The sequence below is a fragment of the Dermacentor variabilis genome, chromosome 2 (assembly GCF_050947875.1).
Source record: "Dermacentor variabilis isolate Ectoservices chromosome 2, ASM5094787v1, whole genome shotgun sequence".
NCBI classification, from domain to species: Eukaryota; Metazoa; Arthropoda; class Arachnida; order Ixodida; family Ixodidae; genus Dermacentor; species Dermacentor variabilis.
In genome coordinates this window covers 175,450,577-175,478,155 of record NC_134569.1, presented here as the reverse complement: position 1 = coordinate 175,478,155, position 27,579 = coordinate 175,450,577, and the positions used below count along the sequence as shown (strand labels likewise).

The following is a 27,579-nucleotide window of genomic DNA, read 5'->3' as shown; positions in this document are numbered from 1 at the left end:
CTCGTTGCAGGTCACTGAGTTGATAGAAAAGGAGACCAGAGAGCAGGTAAGAAGTACGAAGTGGTTCGCCTTCAGAGCTGGCCGTATAACAGCATCAAACGCAAAGGCTGTGTGTAGAACATCCACTACAAACCCCTCGCTGTCCCTGCTGAAAAGTTATGCTACCCTGAAGATGTGCAGTTCTCCAGTCCACAGACTGCGTGGGGAAAGGATAATGAGCAGAAAGCAACCAAAATTTACACAGCTGCATCGGAAAATGTGCACATTAATTTTCAATAAAATCAGGCTGGACTGCACATCTGTACCGAAAATCCATTTCTGGCTGCAACCCCCGATGGTGTGGTCAGCTGCGATTGCTGCGGTCGGGGGTTGGTGGAGGTGAAGTGCCCATACAACAGCAGCGAAGAGCCTGTCAGAAGTTAGTCCAATCCATCGTGTCTTTAGATTGCAGACAACAACGTGATGTTGAGGACTCATCATTATATCAGGTCATATCATATCATATCAGGTCATCATACATATCAGGTCCAAATGCAGATTTACGTGTGAAAGGTGAAGTGCTGCGATTTTGTAGTTTGGACATTGAATGATTGTATCGTTCTTCGAATCTATGAAGACTTGCAGTTCTGCAAGAATATGCTGCAACGTTGTACCCTGTACTTCAAGCTTGTGATTCTGCCATAACTGTGCTATCGTTACTGGACAGATAACCTTAAAGAAGGACCACAAGAGGCTTGCGATCAAGACTTAGTGCCACTAGATGAGGTGTAATAGGGCAGAATGGTCATGTGCGACAGCAAGACATGAAAGCGCGTTTGGTTTCACTACGAGTGTGTTAATCTAAAGAGAGCTCCGAAGAAAAAAACATGGTACAGCCCAGAGTGCACAGAGCAAAGTAGGAAGGCCTAATTTGTATGCAGTGGCTGACAAGCTTGCCCCTTCTAGATTAGTGCAACGGCAAACCGTGAACATAGAAAACGCGGAGGGTTTGGTATGCACAGTGCGTAACAATTTCACTGTGGAATGTTATTCTGTATGCATACCTGTACGAAAAAACAAAGGCAAACTGAAATATTTTTATTTACATCAATTCAGTGAGTGTACTTGTAGCACCTTTAACTCAAGAAAGGCAGTCGCAGGTGTCAGACGAAACAAACATTGACACAAAGCTTGGTCACAACAAATTCCGAGTTTCTACGTTCAACGGACAAAACAGAAATTGAATCCTGATCCACGCAGAGTTCAAGAATGTTCCATTCCATCCTAGCTAACTCCAGGAAGATATGCACTTGACGTCTGAGACAAACTCAGCACGTACTGTTGGGCGAGTTGGTAATTTCATGTTTACAGCATAGGCGCGAAATAGAACGATGGAGGAAAAAAGACGACATGGGGCAACCACAAAGGCACACTAACAACTGAACGTTTTATTTCTTGACACAGGAACAAATAGCTGCTGCCAAGAGTTTTCCTGTGTCGAGAAATAAAATGTTCATTTGTTATTGCGCCTATGTGGTTATCCCGTGTCGTCTTCCTTCGTCCGTCGTTGTGAACAAGTCAGATAAACCCAAGAATATACTACCTCAGATTCTTCTGCAGAAGCATGCCGCTATGTGCGCATGCACGACAAGAGCGCGAGTTCAGCCAAATGGGACGGTTCAGCTATTCATGTTGCGTAATGCTGCACAAACAAAAACCATCTTGTCGAGCACTGTTGGTCCATTTTCTTCACCAGTGAGCACTTCCACAGGCAGTGTGTGCTTGAGGATTCTGCACTTATTTCGTACGAGCCCAATTACCCTCTCTACATGAGTCCTCACGTTCGCTATTTTGCGAGTCTTCTCCACATCCATGGGCGAAAGTTGCTGTTTGCCCTTAGTGAAGGCAGGCATGGCTAACTTGGCACAGTGCATACCAACACTGTCGGCAATTGTGAAGCCTCGGTCGGCTAGAACAACATCCCTAGGCAAAAGGTTGATCAAATTGCCACACTTTTCTGCAATAACCTTATCACTTGTCCGTCCACACCAGCCTTTGGAAACAAACGTGACTACACCTTGCGGTGCAATGCCCATCAAATATTTTAGTGTCGTGACTTTTATAGTTGGACCATGTGTGCGACCGGGCCAGCATAGATGAAGGCCGCTCAATGAAAACCTCAAAACAGTCTATAGCAGCTGCTGCCTCCACGCCGAATGATTTGCGAAAAGTCATGGGCATAGTTGCCCGGAGAGTCCCCCGGTCAGGCCACTGGACAGCTCGGGAGAGCCGAACATAGGCCACGTCCAGCCACTTGTTGACAATCCTTGACACTGGACTGCGACACGTGAAACCTGCAAATAACAATTACACCTATTAGCAACTTTCATCAAACGAAAGCTAAACACAAGGTAGTACCTGTAGGCCAAATCTTGTAGAGGAGTGTTGAGCCGCAGGCGCATCAGAAATATGGCCATTTCTTGAAATGCTGTCAGAGAGTTACGGCTTGTGTGCGTTGCGCCTTCCTTTAGTAAGTTGAACAGCACAAGCAGGAGGGCAAAGTTGGGCAGCCCAGTGTAAAACTGGACCATATCCTCCATTGTTTTAAGAATGTCTTCTGACAACACGTGCATGCTGAGCTCCTGTTTTGCATCTCGAAGCTCTGCGAGAAGGTGCCTGTTTTCTTCCTCCAACTGTCCGATGTGAGCCATTGTCAGTTCGGTCACATGACTGAAGTCAGCCTTCCCTGAAAAGATGCAGATATGTGTGATCCTAGCACCAGGAATTTCTTCTAAAAAATGCATTTCTTTCCACTGCTTAAACCCACACAACTACTGGTGATAAGCACTCTGAGACGTACGTATATTTTTACAGACTTCGACAGAACCTGTGGCTGTTCTGGTTCTTGACCATCAGCAGATGAAAGTGCGTCTTCTGTAATCACTATGTTATCTTCAACTGTTGTGTTTGGGCTCACTTCGCATTCTTTCAGAGGGCTGGCTCTTCCTTCTGAGCGTGTTTGCTTTCTCCTGTATCTGAAAATAAACGTGGCCCATTCCTGCTGAAGGCATAACGAACTTCAGCATACACACTTATTTACCTAGCACCTGAAAAAGTAAGGGCATTTACCGGGATGCCAAACCTTCAGAGTCCACACTTTTTCCATGTGCTAAATGAAGTGATGGTGCCCAGTCTGGGTCTGCCTCAGCCATTGCATATGCTGGTCGACCTGCAAAATTAAAACTATCAACCTTTCAAAAAATTAATGTCAAATTGTTTCTTGTGTGATGTGGATTTACATGCACAGCACAGTAGTGGGCTTTAGGCTTTCACTAGAAATTCTTTCCGAAAATACGAGGCGCAAAACGAGTGTTCTGCACCAAAAGTAAAGCGAAAACCTCGATAAATACAGCCGCTTAGAACGCGAGACCCACAGATCACCAGCAGAGCTGTTTTAGTGGCTCGTCAACAGCAGCTGATTCAGGACGACGTATGCTTTTAAACGGAAGGCGTTTTAAACGGAAGGTACGCACAGCACTGTTCAAAGAATAATTTTGTAGTACTCGCTAGCTTCGCTTGAGCTTATTTTCGTCTGGCAACAAAGCACAAAACATAACGATAATTCCAGCCCAGAAAACTGCAGTAAAGGCTGACTGTGCTGGGTTGAGGTGGTCACGCGAATGTTGAGACATTCGCTGACCCTAGAACCGCCAACGCGACGACACCGCTACGCTGGGCATCATTAAAAATATACTCAAACTGAAATAACGTTCATTCTGAGATATCAGCGCTTACCTGAAATGAAGGGCTTGCAGCACACTCGGTAATGGTTTGCTGAGTCGTCCAAGTCCTTGCGGTTGATTCGACGAAGCCACTCCGCTCTCCTTCGAGCAGTCGTCTCTTCGGTATTCTTACATTGGTTTTTCACAACCTTGGGTAGAGAATAAAAAGCCGACGTGCGCGACAATTTCGTCGCCGCGCTTCTTTTTTGTGTGGTTCTTGCAACCAAACACAACGCAGTTCACCCTTCTCGCGTATGCAGCAGGTCGACGCCGCAGAAACGGGAAATATGCATAGCTAGTATTTACACTCACTGCAAAAGACACGAACGCACTGCGAACGCTTTGCTGAGACCGTTGGTAGATGCTGGCAGACTGAACGACGAGTCGCTGCCGAGGTGAACTCGCAAGTCAGAAAACATGGCTTCTATGCACGACCTACCCGAGCGGAAAGGCCGCACGGACCGGAAGCATGGCGGACAAGCCGGAACGACGCTGGCGCCCACTGGGGGATCAGTCCCCTGTGCATACCTCCTATAGTTCACTTAGCTTGGGCCTTGCAATGACTTCTATGATTCCTACATGCGTATCAAACGAAAAGTTTCTGAGAGCAGAACAGCTTATTCTTGAGTGACTTGATTAGGTCACTAGTGACTGTCGACTATCACAAGGTCAAATGAGGTAATCACTAGGGACTTACGGGACGTCACCACGCATATTATCCAAACATGCGCTCTGCTAACCTCCCCACAAGCATATGAAAAGAAGTGGCTTTCAAAGAGTAACAACCTGCGCGTTATAAGGAAGTCCAATGAGGTGATCGCTAGTGGCTCACGTGACGTCATCAAGTATTTCACCCAAACATGCACTCTCCTAACCTGCCGACATGCATATCAAACGAAATGTTTCTGAGCGCGCAGCAGCATATTTTTGAGTAACTTGATTAGGTCCCTAGTGACTCACTCGACTATCACAAAGTCAAATGAGGTGATCACTTGGGACTCACGGGTCGTCGCCATGCATTTTACCCTATCATGCAATCTAGTAATCTGCGGACATGGATATCAAACGAAATGGCTTTCAAAGAGGAGCAACCTGCTCACTATCACAATGTCAAATGAGGTGATCACTAGTGACTTACGAGACGTCACCACATGTTTTACCCAACCACGTACTCTTAATCTGTCGACACGCATATCAAACAAAATTGCTTTTAAAGAGTAACAACCTGCTCGTTATCAGGAAGTAGAATGAGGTGATCACTAGTGACTCGCGTGACGCGATCACGCATTTTACCCAAACATGCACTCTCCTCACCTACCGACATGCATATCAAACGAAATGGCTTCCAAAGTGTAACAACCTGCTTAATATAACAAAGTCAAATTTAATGATCACTAGTGACTCACGTGCCATCACCACGTGTTTTACCCAACCATGCACCCTACTAATCTGCCGACATGCATATCAAACAAAATGGCTTTCAAAGAAGGGACAACCTGCTCATTATCATCAATTCAAATGAAGTGATCACTAGTGACTCACGTGACGTCACCACGCGTTTTACCCAACCACGCGGTCTTAACCTGCCGACATGCATATCAAACGAAATGGCTTTCAAAGATTAAAGACCTGCTCATCATCAGAAAGTCGTATTCGGTGATCCCTAGTGACTAGCGTGACGTTACCAGTGACACCCGAGCATGAAACTCCCCTTAACTGCAGACACGTGCATCAAAAGAAATGGTTAAGAATTTCCTCCTCCGCGCTGTCACAGAGTCATATGACGTTATTACCAGTGGCTTATGTGACGCCATCATGGTTCTCACGAACGCATGCACTGTTCCGACTTGCCGACATGCACATCAACAAAATGGTTATGAAGGGGTTATGAAGGTGACTGATTCAGTCCCATGATGTGATCACTAGTGAATGGCGCGACGTCCCCACGCTTTTTACCCAACCATGCACTCCCCTAACCTGCCGACATGCATATAAAACTAAATGGCTTTCAAAGAGTAACAACCAGCTCATTATAACAAAGTCGAATGAGCTGATCACTAGTGATTCTCGTGACGTCACCACACTCGCGCGCGAGCGTCAACTCCCCTTGCCTGTCCACACGTATATCAAAACAAATAGCTTTGCAAGAGGAGGTAGCTGCCCACTATGGCTCATTATTATGACGTGATCACTAGTGACCTACGATGCGCTGTTCCCAGCAACTCGCGCAATGTACCGTGTTAGAGAAGAGGCGAATTGACAGGAGCATTCGTATTACCATGGTGACACACATGACGTCACTTTGAAGAATACTTAGCACGCACTCTCCAGTAAGCGTGGAATGAATATAAAAAATAAATCTTAAAGGGATAGGTTTACGAAGTGAGTCAACTTTCTTTGGAAATGAATTGAATTCGTAATAATAGAACCTTAGTTCTAATATAACCAGCCACCTTTTCAAGCTACAGACCTCATAAGAAAATATAATGGCTTAAGCTTTCATTTTGGTGATTATCGCGCGTTAGTCAAATATCAGTAGAAATTGAAAATTAGCTCAATCACGATGCGTGCCACTGAGTGCGCATTCCGTTCCAATAAAGCTCGAGGATGGACTGCAAGAACGACAACCTGCAAAGTCGCGTCGTGGCGTTTTATGAGACATCTCGTTCGACACCAGATGTACAAAAATACGGTAAAGTGTCCTGAACAAAAAGATGTAATTAATTCAATGCGGTATTTGATTTGACAAGATACCAGGGCACTTCCTGAGTGTGATTATAGAAGCAAACCCAAAACGTTTACATGTTCTCTAAGGGCAACCTGAACAAAACAAAAGTTGTGCCTATCGACTGCCGCGCAATCCACGCGTTGAAAAAGTGGCATAGCGTGTTGCGCAGCATTCACAAGCTACGCGCATCTGTGCTCCTTTTTTGTGACTCCTTGTGGAGTAACCAGCACTGTGTCGCGCCGCTCTCTGAAGTACTCTTCAACTTGGCATTTCAACTTGGAAAAAGCTTCCTCAATGGTATTAAAAAGGACCGTACGGCGGCAGGCGCTTGACGAAATGGTTCGAGCTGACCAGATTTGCCTGGTCTGCGCGCTTGTGAGCGGGAGCGTTGTCGAAAATGAAGACGTCCTCTGTGTCCGGATTCTCAGAGTCAGCTTGGGCAAAAATGTCGCTGAGAAAGTCGATGAATACGATCCAATAGACCCTTTCGACAATTCGACAATGCAGCACGGCGTTTGCCGACATGCAGGCGATGATGTTGATGTTTGCGCCTTTCGTCGAAGTCGTCGTCTGGGGCTCTGCTATGCCCTTTCGTGCGCAGTCGAATGTCCTTGAGCACCATATACTGTAATTTGTTTAGTCGACGCAAAAGCGGCAAATACGTGGCCCATTGATTTGTAAGCATTGTGCATACTCTTTTCGGTTCTTCACTTCGGAGCTGTTGCGGTTCATCGGCCTCTGGGTCGCTGATATTATGGAGTAGGTGTGTGCGTCGAGGAGGCGGTCAAATTAACTGGTGCTCATCAAGTGGCTTGATATTTCTTGTTCAACGGTTCGCTTTATCTATTTCAGCCTAAACGCTAGGTTCTGGTCGACAGTTCTTGTTACAAGGGCGACAATGTCGGCACCAAATTTTCTGATGGAGCTCCCGGTATTCAGACACTTCATGGTCTATCACTGCAATTGACCTTGCAGCCTTTAACTTAATACTGAACCTCTCGGCGAGTTCTTTTTTTTTCAAATCTCCGACGCACCTAGAGGCGTCGACGATTCTCGCTCTGTCGGCATCAGACACCCTGTTTCCTTTCGCGGCTTATCTCGATCCTTGAACGGAGGATCCCGCTTTCGCCCGACGCTTGCCTGTTCGCCTTCCGGAGTCCCATCTTCCATGGTATTCAGCTCAGGTAAAGATGAAGCACAGCAGTAGTACCGGGAGCGCATAACAAAACGTCATTACAGAGGCACCGCGAACGCCGTGAAAACCATTTTGTTGGCGTGCATGTCGGTAAGTAAGAGCACTGCATGCGTTCGTGAGAACCATGTTGACGTCACGCCAGTAACTAGACATTACCTTATTTGAATTTGTGATAGTGAGCAGGTTCTTACTATGTCGAAACCATTTCTTTAGATACACTTGTCGGCAATAAGGGCAGTTGACGCTAGCGTGTGGCTGTGGTGACGTCACGTGAGTCACTAGGAATCACCGAATACGACTTTTTGTTAATGAAGAGGTTGTTCATCTTTGAAAGCCATTTCGTTTGATGTGCATGTCGGCAGATTAGTATAATGCATGGTTAGGTAAGAACCGTGGTGCCGTCACGCGAGTCACTAGTGATCATTTCGTTCGACTTTGTGATAATGAGCAGGTTTTTCCCCTTTGAAAGCCGTTTCGTTTGGTATGCATGCCGGTAGGCTAGTAGAGTGCATGGCTGGATTAAAATCGTGGTGACGTCACGAGAATCACTAGTGATCACCTGATTTGACTTTCTGATAGTAAGAAGATTTTAATCTTTAAAAGCCATTTCGCTTGATATGCATGTCGGCAGGTTAGTAGAGTGCATGGTTGGGTGAGATCCGTGGTACGTCACGCGAGTCTTTGAGCGTAGCTGCTGCCTTATTTCAACAGGCAAACGCATACAGAACACTTAGTGCCGAACGGAGGCGGTTCTTCGTTTCGGATTGGGCAGCACACATCGCGATGCGGCGCTGTCGAGCCGCCGCTCTGGCGTCGCGTCATTCTGTCAGCTTATAGTGGGTCACCGCAGCGGAGAGGGGGGGATGACAAATTATTTAATAATGCTTCTAAAGTGGGACGAGGAAACGGGCGGAGGAATAGGGGCATTGTGTAGAGAGCGCACACTCATTCATTCACTCACAGACAGACAGGTATTGTCGCCGCACAAGGTTGGGGTGGGAAGTAGAAGGGGACGAAATGCTCGAACTGCCTTTCGAGTCACCGCGACGGCACCGGGCCCGATAAGCGGAGGTATAGGGCAAGAGTGGAGGCTGGCGAAGGAGAGCCAGGCGCAAACAGTTCCAGAGGCGACAAATGAAACTGAGGAACGGGCCTCGCAAACAGGGACGCGAGAGGCATGGCTGAGAGCCATACAGCCACGCGACGCGCTGAAGGCGGACCGGAGAGTCGCGGATCACGCGCGAGGCGGCAAGAAGCGCCCGCCGCGCGCACCGCTGCATTGCCGTGAAAGCGGGAGAAGGGATGGCGAGGACAGAGTGGACAGTAGCGGCAAGAGTCACCAGAGTGGCGCTGCGCGGACGAAGGAGGGTAGTGTTGCAAATGGGTCGCAAGCCCCAAGCGTAGCGTTGGCCTGGCGGCCTGGGGCACAGCTGGAAGCATCCGAAGGTCCTGGCAAAGGATGAGTCGACTGCTAACAGAACAACTTGTTTATTATAGCATCGCAAAAGAGCGGCCGGTCAGGTCGACCGAAGTGAAGAGGCGGGAGAGCACGTTACTCGACGGAAGAATTCGAAGCCTCTCTCATGGCGTCCGGGAGCCGCTGCTTTTATACTCTCGGAGTCAAGGGCAAGAAGGAACGGCTTGCGAGAGGCGCCCGTGACGGTGGCGCACGGACACGTTGAGACAAGAAGTGACGCAGCCGCCGGGCCGGCGCCGGTCAGACCTCCTCACTTCACAGTTGGGGAGCTGCTCTCCCCGCCTGCCGCGCTTTGACAAGCGGGGGCACCAACATGCACACAGGAACATGCACACATGCACACACATGCATGAACATGCAACATGCACACACACACGAAGACACGTGGCATTGAAACATGCCTGGACGCGCATAGCAGGAGGCGTTGGGACAGCGCTGAACTGGCCAAAATGTCCGCCGCTGTGAACGAAGCCCCGGCGTTCGTTGCATCCGCGCCGGCATTACCGCATGTCGGAGGCGAAACGTAACAGTGGGTAGGAGGGCAGGCGAGAGGGTAGGCGAGAACACGTGATCCGGCTCTGGAGGATTAGGGGAGAGCAATACTTGCTCCAAGCACGAAGAACTTGCTTAGCAGGAGTATTTCTAACATTTGAATATACGAGGCTCCTTCATGAATATCTAAGCCGGGGGAGCACGTCGCCCTCTAATCTCATCAGCAAGTTTCAGCAAATCATGTACAAGGTCTCTTATGATAAATGTAAATTTGCGTGTGCGGGTGAAACAGGGAATTCAAACAGGGGAATTATGCAGTACAAGAATGATTTCGGCAAGAAGCAAGCATCGAAAAGCACTGTCGCTCGATGCGAATAGTTTATCAACACAAGAATTATTTTGGATGATTTAATATTCTGGCTGTGGAATGAAATATTTTGAACCTATATATAAACTCTTTGATTATTCATTCTACTAACACTACCTTCACCAGAAACCTTCAAAATCAATATATCTATGCCAAATCATCCTGGCGAACATTCAAGCCTTCATATTCTGCTTTTTTTACTGCTAATTCTCTGCGGGAAAGAGGTGTCCGTTTGAAGAACATACCATATACTTATTTCCCATCTTTTGACAAATGCTAAGGGAAAAATCTCACACTTAAAGTGCAGTGAACTTGAGAAAGTTCTACGTTTGAAGCTCTTGATTCCTTTTTCCTTTGCCATCTCTGACCCACCTGGTTAGCTAAGTAGACAGAAAAGCTGCAGGTGAAAGGTGGTGGTGCCAAATTAGACTTGTGCCCCTCGGTACCTTTTCACAGTCACTGGAGGAACTGCCTGTGGTCTTGGCTTCTGCAGTCAACTGCTGTGAACTTGGCACCTTCCTTGAGGGCCGTGGCCATCTCTAAGAAACCTTGTCTCCACAGGCTGCATAGAGAAAAATAATTTTTTCAGCTAAGCATTTTTCTTAAAAGAACCCATTTAAGTTGTAATTGTGGCTTTGCAACACGAAATAGCCACGTGACTGGCCACTCAAGGCACTTTACGTGTATTGGCAGGCTTCTTTTTTTTTGAAAAACGTATTTATGTAGTCCATAATGAGTAACAGAAAAGTGTATCGGGACGCTTTCATTTTGTTCTACAATTTATTTCAGTGACACTTTTCATTTAGTTATTTGAGAAGTGTATTAACTAATTAAGAATTATTATGTAATTAGGCATAACTCAAGGAAGAGCCTGAGCATTTCCAAGCAATGACAAACAACATTACATCTGTTCTGTCTAGTTACATCGCATTTACATCTTTCTAAATCTTAATGCATGATAGTTAGGACACCCTGTAGATCAAAAAACAATATTACAATTTTTATAATAATCTCGTGCGTGGTACTGATGGCTATGGTTGCTTCCAGTGATTCTTTCAGTAAGGTAAAAGCAGTTTTAAACTAAAATTGTTTTGCAGCAAGGGCGTGTAAACTAGATAATCAAGCAAAAGGTCATGTTGTGTTCACTATTCAGACGTTTAACTAAGAAGTTGTAGGAAAAGAAAACACGACACAACATCTAATCAACAATGCAAAAATTTGAAAATCTCAACTGAACAAGAAACCAGTTTTTGAAAATGCAGAAAAAAAATCCACCAGCTTACGTCAGGTACACCCTCGTTATGTACTCCAAGCGAAGCTTTTACCGCAACGCTTGGGCACCATATGAACGCAACAATCAACATCTTTCAGCATAATATTAACGCGAATAAACGAACTGGGCTTTGAAGGTTCTCGATCTGAAATCATCAACGACTTGTTCTGGCGTTTAATCTGTGGAGCTCATTCTGTATTCTCAAAAGCTGGCTTTCGACCATAATTTCTATAAACGCAACATCAGTTTAAGTCTCAAGATAGGGTTGACCTGTAGATAAAGTGGATAATGCATGGCAAACATCATGAACACTCTTACATGCTAACCAGTGGGTTCACTCATGCAGCCACGAAATTATGTGATATAGACACGTGATGTATTGAAGCTGGTTTCGTGAAGCGTTTCATGCTTCGAAGGCTTCTTTTACAGTTGTGAAAGCTGTCTCCACTAGCATTCTAACATTCTAACAGTATTGGCCATTTGCAAGTAATCAGCAGTATTTTGGCGACCAGGTTGTCTGGTGCAAATCGATTATGTTACAGTAGTTACTTTACCCACTACCAGCCACTTTAAAATGCACTGTTTTCAGAGCCCTGTGCTTCTGTTTTTCATCTTTGGAAACTGTTTACCATTTGTTCAGTTAGCGTCGAGAAAGAGGACAGAAAACACTATGCACCACTGATTCCTAATATGTTTTGCTGGATGCAGCACGCCGCACCGGATGCAGCTGAAGCGAGAGGAAATGCGGTGTCGTGCAGTGGGTTGTCCTGGAAGCAGGGCGTATGGTGGACTAACTAGTGCGTGCAATAAGATAATATTGCTGCCGTAACAGTTTTTCTTTGTGGTTTTTTACATTTTGGGAGATGTTGTCTCTACATGTCTGTTAAGTGTTTTTATGATAACCTGAACCAGTATACGATAGTGTTTTCTTAAATCAAGTATTTTCTCATTTACCACTGTTTCCATTGTGCGCCACTTATGTTAGTGGCACTGTGGAGACTGTAAAGGAAAAATTCTGGACACCTCCAAACACTGCCCTGGCCGGCCTGGGTGGTTTGTGGCACATCATGCAGGCAATTTAGGCGAAGAAATGCCATACACCCTTGCAGAAGAAGTGCTGCTGCAAAGTTGTGAAGCACCAACTTCCGGGACAAGGTTCGCTTCAGTCGAGGGCACTCGATGTGCTGTCCATCTCCGGTAGTGGAGATACATGGAGTGGACCCTTTTTTACTCGCTTTCTTTTCTGGTCGAAACCTTGGCAACAGCTTATACTTTACTTTTTTGAACCTGCAACATGTGCAGAGAAAGTCACACGACTGTGCGCTGATTCTATGGCTTGATTTTTCTACACATTCTATCATTACACATTAGCAAAATACAGATCGCATATTTTTACTACAGTATATAGACAGGTTAGTTGCTAGACATGTGAAACGTTACCATCCCTCTGACATAATGCAACAATAGCAACAATGCAACATAATGCAACACTGGAGAGCTACACAATTTAAATTTACGTGACACCGTATGAGCATACAGTATGCTTACTGTATGCTCTAGCCCTGTGTCAAGTAAAAGTTGATTGTCAGTCGTTTATGGCCTATTTCTATTTATTCTGGATTGTACAAACTGTACAATGACTGTTCCAAGTTTACACATTGTTGGCTTTTGATTGCCTATGTGATCCGTTTACACATGCAGTAATCGCGCTACAATAAGAAAAGAGGAAAAGAAATGCCGTAATAATCTTCCACATTTGCTGAGGGCAGGAGCAACGGCCAATAAGATGTGGTTGAAGCTACATACATATTCTGTTTTTACACAATTTAATTGTTAAGCAAGTAATGAAGAGGTACACTGTGCACCTATGCATGACCAATAAAATGTCTGCTTGACACTGCACTGAGGCTGCTGCTCGGTATTGTTCGGCAGGTCGGCTTTGGTTTTCTGCTATACAGAAATGTTTAGGTATCAGTAGCTTTTTTGTGATAAAATGAAACTTAGAGCCCTGGTCCTTGGCACATAAATAATGCCACAGCGAATATAACACAAGGATAGAATATGGATCTCTTAGAAAAAGAACGTATACATTACGATTATAATGCGATGTGATGCAACAATGAAACAGAAAACAACACATAGAAGTGAATGGCACTTCCATGCCACCAAGGTTATTGGACAGACAGTACTTCAGAAGTGCCCGCAACGCAGTCAAACAAGGCAAAGCCGCGTTTCCTTGTGTGTGTTTGAAGACAGCTCCACACGAAGTAGTGATTCCAGTATTTCTGCCCAGTGGTTTAGCTCGCGGAAGAGTATAGGCTTGGGCTGGTTGGTTTAGCTCGCCACTGTTTGAAGTGCCACAAAATATAAAGACAGAAAACTGCATTATAGTCGTGTTGCAAACAATAATATAACGTGAAGTGCATTTCGAGGGCAGAAACTATCGGAAAAAAATCTTACATTATATTCATGCAAATTGATAAAAAATGAAATGTTTACCTTGATAAATTTTCATGATGCGACAGTGTACAGCGTTTTATAGACAAAATCAAATATATTTACCGCAAACATCACACTATGATAGTGCGCAATGGGGGTAATCTCTACTATTATAAAAGGTGTTGCCTTAATGTTACAACAAAAGTTGACATTACTTAATAATAGCCCTATAAATTTTAGTATGCAGGGGCACCACGTGGTTAAACAATAGTGATGTCATGTCCATGTATACAAGTATTTCTGCCATTGTCCAAATGGCAGGAATGAATGAGTAATACTTGTATACATATTCATTACATCACTATTGTTTAACCAAGTTGTTAAACTATGTCTCCCTCATACAAGATTAGAACTAAAGCATAAATTATACATAGTCACCCTAACAGCAACACCTAATTTGAACTTCACAGTAAATAGACGTATGTTGATGCCAGCCTCCCTGAATGCTAAACCGTGCTGCAAGCTTCAAAGAGAGATTATATTAGTATCACTTATCTCTGCAGCTATTCAGGACTGCAGCATTACAGAAGACGTCTACAAATGTCCCATTTCATGTGTAACAGCCTGACTTCGTTGCGCATCTTACCAAGTGCAAATTAAAATTACTTCTCCTTGTGTAGCATTTTGTCCTGCTAGATCACAATCGAATGACATCAATATATTAACATATTAACTCAGAGAACCTTATTTGGCTTATATACAACACCTTCGCATTCTGCCACAGCTGCACTCTGTCATATGTGTTGCAATAATGGAGTGCTTGTCCACCTGCACTCCAATGTTACTAACAGTGATCACCTGCACAGCTGAGTAGATGGTGCTGATTCAGGCAGCAAATAGCTAAGAGAAAAAAAATCTACTCACTTTGAGAGCTACAATACTTGAGAGAGATCAACCCATTGCAGGCAGCAGACCTCTTCTCAGCTCCAGCAGAACAACAGCAACTTGCCTTTCACTAAATGAAAAGGACAAATTAGTAATGATAATTTACCTTGTTCCTGCTGAGTATCAACACAATACGATTTTCATGCATATCCACTCTCGGCTTTAGTAATACAACTGAATTATTCGTAAAATAGAGTCTATGATAATACCATTCGTTTCTCTTGTTTGTCCAATTTTTTCTTTACTGATACAACGTTTACTGCTTGCTTACTGACACGAATTTCTTGACTGCCCAAACGTCATTCGAAGCAACACAACTTGCTGCACCGCAAGCAGTTGCATCAAGGAAACACACAGCGGGGTAGCCAGAGCGAAGAACTTTTTTGGTCCCTACAATTAAAACGCGCATCCAAACAAGAAAATAACGATCGCACGTAGTGAGCCACTGCTATTACCTCGAACGTTTATTTCCGTATTCTAACAGTTGTTGTATCGGATACAGTATGCTCTCAAGCAGATACAAGCGTCAATACAAGTGCGCAAATGAATGCAGCTTTATTCTACGCTTTTAACGCAAGTGAGCCAGGGGTAAGAAGTGTAACACGGAAATTACGATGGAGCCGATCGCGCTACCGCTGAAATCGATCTGAGAAATAGCGTCATCCTTTTCCCCATTCTTGCGTCATTTTTACCCTAAGACGCGGCATAGTGGTCTTTTGAAACAATATTTCGGTTCGCGACACCGGCTTACCACACATAATTTTACCACCTACGTTATGCAACCGAAATAAAATTGAAATGAGCTTACCTCATGAGCAAGTTGCGAGCGCGCGTAGACTGTTGAACACCCGTTGAGAGCAGGCTATCACGTGTCCAAGCGCATACGAGCACCCAAACACACAACTTCTTCGATGCTGCAGCGTGCAGAGTTTTGTACACGAAGTGAAAGACATTCCGCACAAATATCCCCGCGCGATGGCGGCACATGGCGAGCGCACAAGCGTGCGCCACACAGTGACAAATTCGGAACTTTGCCAATTCGAACGTGCTGACATCCGAGCAGCGTAACCATCCATCACTTCTGTTCTTCGCTCCCGATGCGTCAATCTCTCTTCCTTGGGGCTTTGCTCCAATCTTGAGTACAAATTAAGAAATCTTTATAGTAAATTAACAATTTTTTCAACACGACACGATAAATGCCGGCTGACTACACACGTGCAGCTTCCTCTACCACTCCTTAGATCGAAAGCGCAGCGCGCGCTGCCCCCTGGTGCCGCACTCTGTTAGCGGGGAGAACAGAACAGAATCGGTTTCGGTTTCGCATTTGTGCTCTAGTCACTGGAACAGCAAAATAATTGCCTGACAAATACCTGAATTCTAAAAGAGGAGAACGCTTTCTCTCCCACAAGGTAGTGCGTTTTGTACGAAGAGAGAGAGAATGCAAGAAGCAGAAAGGCAGGGAGGTCAACCAAACCGTTTGCTACTGGGGATGGCAAACCCCTATGTTGCAATGCAGTGCACTGCGATGCGTCAATAAGCTCTAGCATAGTTCTAATTTGGGCTGGTTTGTGCATGTAATGAACGGGTAAATAATGAGTTGTGTCATAACATTTACCCATGTATAAAGCACATGGAGCTAATGGTGTTGCATTCTGGGCCAACAAGAAATAAAGCTTGAATCGTTACATCTGGGCACTGGGCATTCTTTCTTCCCGTCTTTTTTCTTCTTTTTGATAGTACACGCAGTACTAGCAAGGTACTAGAGCCTTCATCCTCAGTCACCTTCCCGTAGTTAGCACACATGTCGATGCCTGTTCGCATCTTTATTCTGCCGCACAAGAACGTGCGCGCTTACCGGTCTTGTTTGAAGACGAATCGCCAAATGTTTGCGATTACATCTTACCTCAAGAATTAACACATGAACAGTGAAGATTATGCGTAATCCATGTGTCTCAATGTATGGGCAGTTATTGATAGAGACGAGATATTTTTAAAATATTATGGGAATGAGTTAAAGTACATTGCAGTTCAGCAAAGCCTTTTCACATTTGGATTAATTGCTTACGGCATTAGAAAATTTAATCCGACCGTTGCACTTGGATCTGTAGGTCGCCAGTTCCCTTCGAGACCATCTGTTGCTAAATGTAAACGCAGTTACGGTCATTATACCACTCCCTGCGTTTCGGTACTGATTTATAGTGCGCGCAATTTTTCGCTTCAATGCCATTCCTAGCGCACCAGCACCTGAATGCCGCAAGTTTGTTTACATAGGAACGTATGCCCAAGGCTCTTAGTTCACTTAAACATATATGCTGTATTATTAACTACAAAGCGCCTAGTTTGAGAACATTGCAAAAACACGCATATATTTGCGCATATTGTCAGTGTTACAAGGCGTGTATGCGCGGCCAACTGCGACCGGTATAGAGGATATATATATATATATATATATATATATATATATATATATAACCATCTGTTATTGGAGCTTTTGGTAGAAGGTTAGCTCTCACATTGTGTACGTATCTTCGTAATGCGCACTGTTCGCATATTCAATAAAATATTGTCAGCTGAAACTTTGTGAGTACGAGCGCTCATTCAGACAGCTTAAATTTCCCCACAATAATACGGATGTTCGTATCACAAAAATAGGGAATTCTGTCTGTTTCGTGCAATGCAGTGTATAGCATATCTATTACTACAGTTAAATTTCCGTAATGCTTAAAACGGAAAGCTCTTTTTGGATATTAACGGGAGCATTTGCAGAATTTTTGAAATATGACATTCTTTCCGTATTTTACCTGCAATTCTTCCGTATAATAACGGAAACTGGTGTAATGACAGAAATTTCTTACAGTGTAGGTTATTCAAAATTGTATTGAACTCACACCTCTTACAACGAAGTGCTTCCTGAGAGGCCACTTGATTCAATTTATGGGATGTTTCCTAATCGAGCCAACAAGAAATAGGACGCCGCATAAAACACAGAGAGAATGTTCAAGGGGAGAAAGTTAACTACTTTAGAAAAAAAATATTGCAAGCTATAGCATATAGAATGACCTGAAAATCGATTACGGAAAAGTACAATTGCATAGCACAAGAAGCTCCCCGCTCCCCCATAGTCATATATTTATTCTCCAGGAACGACACTTCCGCGCTAAACATCTGCCTAAACTATACCAAGGTTCAGTCGGAAGCCTATTTGGTTAGGATGGGAGGCAGTGGCGGCGTTTGTTACACGTTTATATGACTCATTTGTTCAGAAATTTTATTTCTGGATGAAAACGTGCCTTTTCGATAGATTTGATTGTTTGTGTGTGCCTTTGACATCGGTGGGGAGTGGCTGCGCATTATTATGGTGCTTGCACACTGAATCTTCACCGAACTGTATATCGTTGAAACGCCATAGGTTTCAACATACCAGGGCGTAGTGTGCGCTTGAACTTTCCTTGTGTGCCTCCATTTGTGTACTAGTTTTCCGGTCTACCGTGTCAGCAAACAAACGTAGCACTGTGGACATATGTCACAATTGAAGTGTCCCTATCCATCGGGGTTTTCAGGGAACACTGAAGAACGTCTAGCGCCGTTGTCTTGCAGGCTATCAAAGTAGCTTGCGCAGCAGCATAGTTGGTAAATACACTTGTGCCGGCCGACATCATGTATAGCGGTGCCGTGAATATTCGGCAATGCGCCGGTAAGGAAACCACTCTCAAAGCGAAAATGAAGTGACGAAGGATATGCTGTTCTTCGTCCCTTCCGCAGTTTCCACTGTCTGTTTTGCCGCCGTCAATTTCGAACGGTACCGCTGTGTCACCGCCTCACCTGAGAAAGCCCCGCTTTGAATTAAAAATAAAATTGACCTTCTGGGTGCTGCTGGCACTGCTTAAGTTGTATTACACGTTGTTGAGCAACTAAATCGGATATCTGTTAATTCGCTGTATTAGAAGAATGCAATTTTGATATTTCGCTTCCGAATAAAATTTCATGAATATTGTTGCGATGCGCTTGGCATAACTTGCTGTGTAAAGGCCGACCCACACAAAATCAAATATACTTTTCGAAAAGACCACACTTCGTGTGAATTCAAACCTTGAGTCTGTTCGGAAATGCATCGATGGCAGCACGAATGTAGTCTTCGTTTATTTCATTCTATGTTCGCTCCAATACAAGAAGAAGAGCAGCCAAATTGATGTGAGCAGTAGTACAGACTGTGCTTTTTTGCCATATAGGAGACTGAATAATGAGGAGAGTTTGGATACGAGCTCATTAGGGGCCATTATGAAGTGCAAAAGAAACAATGGAATGTTTTCCTGCACCATCGGGAACCACGTTCGCATTGTGAGCTGGAGAGGAATAGTGCTCATACGTCCGCTGGTGGATTCTGAGGTGTGATTCGGCTTGATGAAGGACCTCGTTGTTCATGAACTGTCCTATATCATTTGCACTGTTTGCTTTTGCTCTGTGTGCCGGAAGAACCAACGGCACCTTTCCATGAGAAGTGATTACCACAAGAGCCGTTACTGATTCAGGGTGAGAAACTTTCGAGGCAATCCTGCCACCTACGTATGCTTCTTTTGAGGCTTCCTGTCAAAACGGTTTCGTTCGGTGGCCTGGGCCGCGACCTTGTAGAAATACCTGTTTTTATGCCAATGCCTTTTCGCGTGACGTCAGTGATATTGGAAATGGTGGTTGCGTATGCACGGCGTTTCTTGGATAGTCCAATCAGAGGCTCCCTTCATTGGCCAGATGTTTCTTTCCTCTTCGCTTCTCTTTTTCCGAGGCCGTATAGCAAATTTGTTTTGTAAAACGACACTTAATAAAAGCGGACTTCCATGCTGCGTAAAGCAAATTCATTTTCTTACCTTACAACGAAAAGCTGCCGCAGCTTAAAGAAATGCAAACGCAAGTACTCCTATTTTGAGAGGGCAACGAAAACAAACAAGCATACCGATGAATCCGCGAAGCGACGGCGAATCTACTGACACCAAGATTCGAGGAGGGGCTTGTTTCTTCACTATTTTACGGAACGTTTTCTGCTCCTTAGTGAGAAGTAGGGCCTTGTTTGGGACTAGTAAGCCCACCTGACCGCAGCCATGACGGATAGAAACATGGAAGATGAAGATTTTGCTGGAAATGAAGGAAACAATGATCAGGATGATTACGGCTGGCAAGTAGTGGCTGGCCGAAGATCACGAGCTAGCACAAAGGCTGTGGATGAGGAGAGCACATTGCCACGTAATCAGCGAGAGCGTGGAGTCAAGGGAACCGCCATCGGTGGAATGGTCAAGAATCGGATTATAAAAGCTTCGAGGATGCCTCAACTGCCCGAGGAGCACAGAAAGATTATTATACGACCTCGAGGAGGGCTCAATTTGAACAAGGTGAGCACCACTACGATTGGTTCCGCAGTCATCGAGGCATCCGGCCTAACGGAAGAGGAGGCCCGTGAAGATGTCTGCCCAAACTTCACTCAAAATATCATCGTAGTCAGCATATCTAAGCCCGAACATGCTGCGAAGTACGTTAGAATCAAGTCATTCAAGATTATGGAAGCAGAATACGAGGCAAATGCATACGAAGCGGCACCACATGCCACATGCAAAGGCGTCATCCGAAGAGTGGACATCAGAGACTCGCAAGCTATGATAACAAGAAACATCGTGCATGACTTGAACCCGCTTGCGCTGGCTGCGAAGCGCATCAAGACGTCGGGATTGGTCATTGTACTTTTCGATGGACTCAAAGTGCCCAATTTTGTCAGGTACGGATCCGCACTATTGAGATGCTACCTCTACAGGAAGCAATTCGACGTCTGCTTCACCTGCGGAAGGGTCGGGCACCGCTCTGCTGTGTGTCTAACACCTGACTTTGTTCAGTGCAGGGGATGTGGAACTCGCAACCCAGGAGATGAACATGTGTGTGTACCTAAGTGTAAATTTTGTGAAGGTGATCACCCTACTGGAGACAAGTTTTGTAAGCAAAGATTTCAAATCCCTTACGTCGTACGACTTCGTCGAAGAGAGAGCAACAGGACTCGGTCGTCAACAAGAGTGCAGTCGGAAGCGCGACAGCTGGCGCCCAACCATCGTCCCGAGTGCAGGTTGCACTCACGCTCCAGGAGTCGCACCAGATCCAGGCATTGGTCACTATCCAGGGAGAGAAGGCGCTCCAAGTCAAGGGAAGCGCACCTGCAAAGGGTCTCAATACCTGGCGAGAAGAAGACGCCAGGAACCGCTTGGGCTGACAAAGTAAAAGGTATGGCGAGAGTTGCTGGGGGCGCCTCGGCTCTGTGGGTGATGGCAATGATGCCAGAATAGAGCAATTAATTAAAGAAGTAACTTCTTTAAGGAAAGCTAATGAAGAATTGACCAGGCAGGTAGCAGAGCTTCGTAAAGAAGACCAGTCGAGCCCTGCTAGGACAGAGATAGATAGACCTGTAAGAAAAACCAGCGATCCAGGAGAATCCAGCTCTCCTACCCCTAAAAAGAAGGCGGTGAGTTGCGAGGATGAGTCAGTCTTCTCAGCCCTCAGTGAAATAAAACATGCAATTAAAGCGATAAGAGAGACAGTGGAAACGACCAACATTAAAGTGGACAAATTGTGGAAATGGAGGCTAACGGTGGAGAAAAGACAGGAAAATTGAGACGCGAGGGGATGACGACGATAAGTATCTGCAATCGGAGGTGGATAGTATAAAGTCCATTCCTGGATTGTCGGGGCCCATCACAAAGAGGAAAATAGCGGGTAATAGAAAGGCAGCCTCACCTAATAACAATGGAGAATAAACATGGATTTAACGTGTGGCGATGGAATTGTCGTGGGTTCCAACACAAAAAAGCAGCACTGCGACAGGCCATCTGAGGCCAGGCCAAAAGCAATTATGCTGCAGGAAAACTTAGCGGACGAAATTATGCTTACTGTGTACAAAGTTATATGTAGAGACAAAAAACGGGGAGCGGGTTGGCGACCCTCATTGACAAAAAGTTGCCATACATTGAGCATGATATTCATCTTAGACGTTCCAGCTTTGAATTTATTCTAGTTGAGATAATACTTAAAAGGAATAGAGGTAAGACGCAAAGCATTTTCTGTTTGAATATTTACAGCAGTCCTAACGACATGAGACAGAGGTTTAGAGCACTCTTCAACAAGGTGCTTTTGGTTGCCAAAAACTCCCCGCTCATTATTGGAGGGGACTTTAATGCTCCCTATTACACATGGGGATACACTTGGAACACAAAGAAGGGAGAGCAGCTATGGAGTCTTGCCATGGATATGGGGTTATGCTTCATTACTTATCCAGCGTATCCCACCCGTTGTGCCACGTCCACAAGCAGGGACTCCACGCCAGATCTTATTTTTGTAAGCAACTCAAGAGGAGCGAATTGGGAAAATTCAAACATGGATCTCGGGAGCGATCATTATATCATACACATAACCATACGCATACCGAGACAGGAAACTAGAATCTTCAAATTCAGTGATTGAGAACAGTTCAGAAAAATCAGGGCGAACAGAAGAAAAGTGGGGCCTCTAGATGCCGAGCAGGATCCCCTTCAGACATGGGTCATCCAGCTTAGAGAGGACGTCAAAGAGGCCACTAAAGAAATCAGGACACAGGAAAATATTGAGGCTATGGACAGCAGGCTGGCGCATCCGAATGAGGCCAAACTGTCTATATTACCGAGATGGAAAACGCAGAGACTAAACAGAAGGCTAAGGAAAAAATAGCACAATTAAACAGAGAAATTGATGATCACTCGAAGACCCTCGTGAAGCAACAGTGCGATGAGATCTGTAATTCGGCTGATGGTAGACTCAAACACGGAGGTAGCTGGAACATCCTCAAGCACTTGCTCAACGAGAATGAAACAAGGACAAGCAAGAGAGCAGCTATATCTAAGTTGGTTCATCAGGAAAGCCAAGATAAAACACAGAGAGATAACATGGATAGTCTCGCAGCCAAATATCTCCCACTTAAACAACCAAACGAAGAAGACGAGAGCCCCGAATATACGGGAGGCATATGTGAAGAAATTGACCGGGACTTCATTGAGAGTGAAGTGAGGGCGGCTATTCACAGTCTTAATGGTAGATCGGCGGCTAGACCTGACGGAATAGCTAACAAGATATTAAAAATCTGCATGATGAATCAATTTCTTATCTAACTGAACATTTCAATGAATGTTGGAGAAAAAGGGTATACTCAGAGGAATGGAGGGTGGCCAATACTATCCTCATACCAAAGCCAGGAAAACAACTCACTCTGGACAAGCTCCGTCCTATTTCCTTAACGTCATGTCTAGGCAAAGCTATGGAACATGTCATCCTAAATCGACTCACTAAATACGCTGAGCAGAACGACATCCTCCCATACATCTTGATCGGCTTTCGTCCCGGGCTGTCAACTCAGGATGCTATGCTGCTGATCAGACACCATCTTATGCAGGCCTGCCCAGCGCATACGAAAGCCCTTTTGGGATTGGATGTGGAAAAAGCTTTTGATCGTATAAAGCATAAGGCAATACTTGGTGTGCTGTCGGAGTTGGGGTTAGGTAAGAGACTTTTTAATATGACTAAACACTTTCTTAGAAATCGAAATGAGCAACTCATGCTGGGTGAGCTTAATTCAGAAGCTAAGAATTTGGGAAATAGGGGCACTCCACAAGGGGCTGTGCTCTCACCCATGCTATTTAATTTAGCAATGTCCAAGGTTGCAAGAAATCTGGAGAAAATTGAAGGTATACATTATGTGGTATATGCCGACAACATAACCATATGGAATGCCAAGGGTAATGTAGGACAGACAGAGACCAGATTACAGGAAAATTTATATGTTGTAGAGAACACACTGAAAGACATGGGGTTGAAATGCTCGGCAACCACATCAGAACTCTTGGTCATTAAACATCGCAGAAAAGGTCGCAAACCAAGAGGTTACATTCCGGAAGATGAGCCAAGAGTGTGCTTATACACTCATGAAGGATGCGCAGTCAGGCTAGTTGAAACAATCAAGGTTCTTGGGTATCACATAGACGGACACAATGCTAACTATACAACAGTGCAACATATCTCGAATAAAACAGATGAAGTCATTAGGTTACTAAAGAGAATTACCAATAGACACAGAGGCTTAAGAGAAGACAGGGCTTTGAGGCTAATACACGCCTTTGCTCTGTGTCACTTCACTTATGTGGCTGGATTATTCAAATGGAAGCAGGCAGAACTTAAAAAACTTAATGTGATGCTCAGGAAGCTCGTTAAAGTGGCCCTAGGGATACCCAGTAACGCTGCAACTGACTAACTCATGAGTCTAGGGGTGAACAACACAATGGAAGAAATCGCGGAGGCTCAACAGCTAGCTCAACACGAAAGATTGGCAAAATCACGAGCTGGCAGGAACATATTACAGGCAATAGGTGCAGAACTGAATACATCAAGGAGCCCAATAGAGGCTGAAGTAGAATTAAGGACTGGCGTTAGGAACAAGATCAGAACCAACCCTCTCCCCAGAAACATGCATCCAGAATATAATGTCTAAAGGAGAAAGGCAAGAGCTAAAGCACTCTTGAAGGAAATAGAATAGCAGAACCAATTGGCAGCTATAGTTGATGCAGCCTGGCTGAAAGGTAAAAAGCATATACGGCCATTATCTCAAATTATCAAGGGAAGGTGCAAGATGCTATCACTATTTTTACCAAGGACCCCATGGTGGCGGAACAAGTGGCAATTGCTCTAGCCATCAGGTGTAATAAGTGGGCCAGCGTTTACAGTGATTCGAAATGCGCTATAAAGTGTTTTAATAAAGGCTACGTAGCTGGTGTTGCAGCTAAACTTTTTGAAAACATTGGGATTATGAGAACTGAAATCCGATGGGTTCCTGCGCATATGGGGAAGTGGATGAGACTCAGATAAACCTCAATGAGGTTGCTCATGACTTGGCACGAGGTCTTGCTAACCGTGACAGTCACAACCGAGCCGTTCACCATGAAGCCAGGGAATCTAGAGATCATTAATTACCTTCAATGACATTACCAAACACTACTATTTAGGACGCAGGCAATTCCCATTGCCACATTCAAAACTGAACAGGGCTCAAGCAGTCTCACTGCGCTTAACGCAAACAGGTACATATCCTACACCGTACACCATCAATAAAATATATCCAGAGACGGAGATTAAGATGGACTGCAACGATGGTAATGGCATCATTGTAATCAGACATATGCTGTCGGGGTGTCCCGCGACTCTCCCAAACCTTGTTGAAGAATGGACACAGTGGGAGAAAAGGATTCAAAGCCCATTGTTTCAGGACCAACTAAGGGCTGTCCAGAGGGCCCATGAAGTCGCTGAAAGGCTTGGCCTGACAGTGTCAACGTGGGAGCGGCCTGCCTCGGCTTAAGATGCCGAGCCTCCGGACCTCATTACAATAAATGTTCTCACACACACACACTCCTGTTTTCAAAGCCGTAGCCACATATTTGGCGGATGTGCATCCAATCTCTGCCGTTGAGTGCACACAAAATGGCAGCCCCTGTTTACCCGAACAGTTGACAGGTGCTAGCGTGTCTGTAACGCAGTGCAACTAATTGCGGCCCACATCGATATACTTACGTCTGAGAAGAATCTGCGCTGCTTGCAGGAGCCGTGAGATACAGGAGTGAGGTGAGTATATATTGTTCGTGTAGTGCTTGCATTGTCGTGTAGTTTACGCTGGATGTCTGACGTGTGATAATTTCTTTAGGAAGGGCCGACCAGAATTATCCGCAACACTCGAGGACAAACTTTGCAACATAGTGGATCGAAAACTATCAAGGCACTCAGCACCTTTCAATAGGGCACCTCCACGACAGAACAATAGCTTCGTCAAAGTGATCGCAGCTACGGTAATACTTCCTGTGGGCAGCCCCTGGACTGATGGTTACGCTACGAGAAAGAAGCTGCTACAACGTTACAGGTGAATAGCGACTTAACGTTTTTTACAATAGTTGTATAAAAAGGCAGAAATAATTAAGTCGTAGTGAGCAGTTTATGCAGGCGCTTAGCTTGGACAGAATGTTTGACTCTAAATTTCTTACTGTGCTGGGGGCCAGCTGAAATTCCCAAGTTGACAAAGAGAAACTGGCAGCAAAAGGGCCACGGGTGTCAAAAGAGCAGGTGACTATTCTTGTGCAGTTCATCGAGCAGCACCCATACCTGGCGAGAGCTTCTACAGAGTTCTCGCCACGTATGACTGCAGCTCGAAAAACCGAACTGTGCGGGGAGGTGGCTGTGGTCTTTAACGCACGGCGGCCAGCCGTAAGGACCACCAGTCGTTGGCGCAACCATTGGACCAAGATGGCCGATAGAGCGAAAAAACGTGCTGCCAGGGCGGCGAGCGAGAACAGGTGAGCTTTCTAATGATGCTGACAATAACCTCGTTACACGTTGTTGTTGTGGTGTTTGCAGGGCAACGGGAGCCGGAAAGGTCGGTGGGATTGACGGGCGCGTCCTGAATGTGCTGATGAGGACCGGCGGGGTCCTTGACCTCCCCCCCCCCCCCCCCAGTTTTTCGCAGATAGCGAGGTGCGGACATTGCATTGTGTTGTTTCTGTTACCTGGGCCTCACAAATTTTCAGAATTACATTGTAACACAGCATTGCAAAATGTTTTCAGCCATTTTATTTTTCGTTTCTTGTGCAAGTGACAATATAGGTTATGTTCTCCGAGCAGCGATTTCTGTAAATGATGAGCATTGCAGACACTGCTCGTAATGTCTGAACACTACTGTGACGGCAGGAAACGAGTTCGGAGGAAGCGGCAGGGCCAAGCACTTCCCGCAGAGATATGGTGTCTACCAATCGGGAAAACCGGGAAAACCGGGAAGTCTCAGGGATTTTGAGTAGGCTGTAAAAGCTCAGGGGAAACTCAGGGGATTTGTGCCTCTATCAGGCAAAATTAGCTGTAATCTTATGGAAAAGGTCGAAAGTCGAGGTAATGCTGGCTCGAGTAACAGAGAGGAATCGTAATGAATCGTCTTTGACGCCCTGTTCTCGGCTGGATGAGTTACCAGCGTACAGTCAACGACCGAGTTTCCGGATTCCCGATAATTTCGACGGCTTCGCGGCACCACCACATACCCCATAGAGTCAATGTATCAGAACGTCTGAAATTTCGGACGTAAGAACTCTTCGCCGTACGATTTTCCGGGTGTCTATCCGTGACCGCAGGTCTGAAACGACATTAATCAAAGCCACCACCGCTGCCAGTTTGATTGCCTTACAGCCTCGAACCGGCGCTCTCGCACGCAGATCCGCTGGCAGCCGTAGCCAACACGGCGGCAACGCTAGGCCTAGGCGCTTCGACGTTCGCTATGAAACTTCTTGCCGTTGGATGCCGTGTTTTTTACTGAAAGAATTCGCTGCTGTCAGCAATGGCACGGACTCCGCCTTTGTGATCCTCGCGATTGGCTTAGAAGCTTGGAAAGCACGGTGCGTTACATAATGCCGGTTCCCGAAAGTCAGCTTCGGCTCCGTACACAAATGCTACTTGGTGAAGCATACGCAAAAGTATTTCAGGGAAGCATAACAAGCGTGGGAAGGGACTATTCTCATGGGGCACAGTATGTATTCCTTAAATATAAACGCGTGCACCCGGTATTTACCGTCACAGCACGAGCACCGATATGCCTAATACGTGTACCGGCAGGCGTTCAGAGCGTTTTCGAATGTGCCTGTGGTGGTTTGAGCCCTTAAGGGCAGTAAATGTCATGCATTTATTTCTTCCAACTGGCCGATTTTTCTGACGTTTTCACAGCCCCTATGTAGGTCGAAAAATCGGACGTGGACTGTGCAACTGACCAAGAAGATGCTTCAAGTGGTCTGTGGGGCGAACGAGTGGCGGAAGGAGGACCATAACTGAAA

The 27,579-nt window shown here is 45.4% G+C and overlaps 1 pseudogene; it reads right to left on the bottom strand.

Annotated features, from left to right (window-relative positions):
• Positions 1-1,640: 1,640 nt before the first annotated feature.
• Positions 1,641-3,191, bottom strand: LOC142570563 (uncharacterized; annotated as a pseudogene).
• Positions 3,192-27,579: the final 24,388 nt, after the last annotated feature.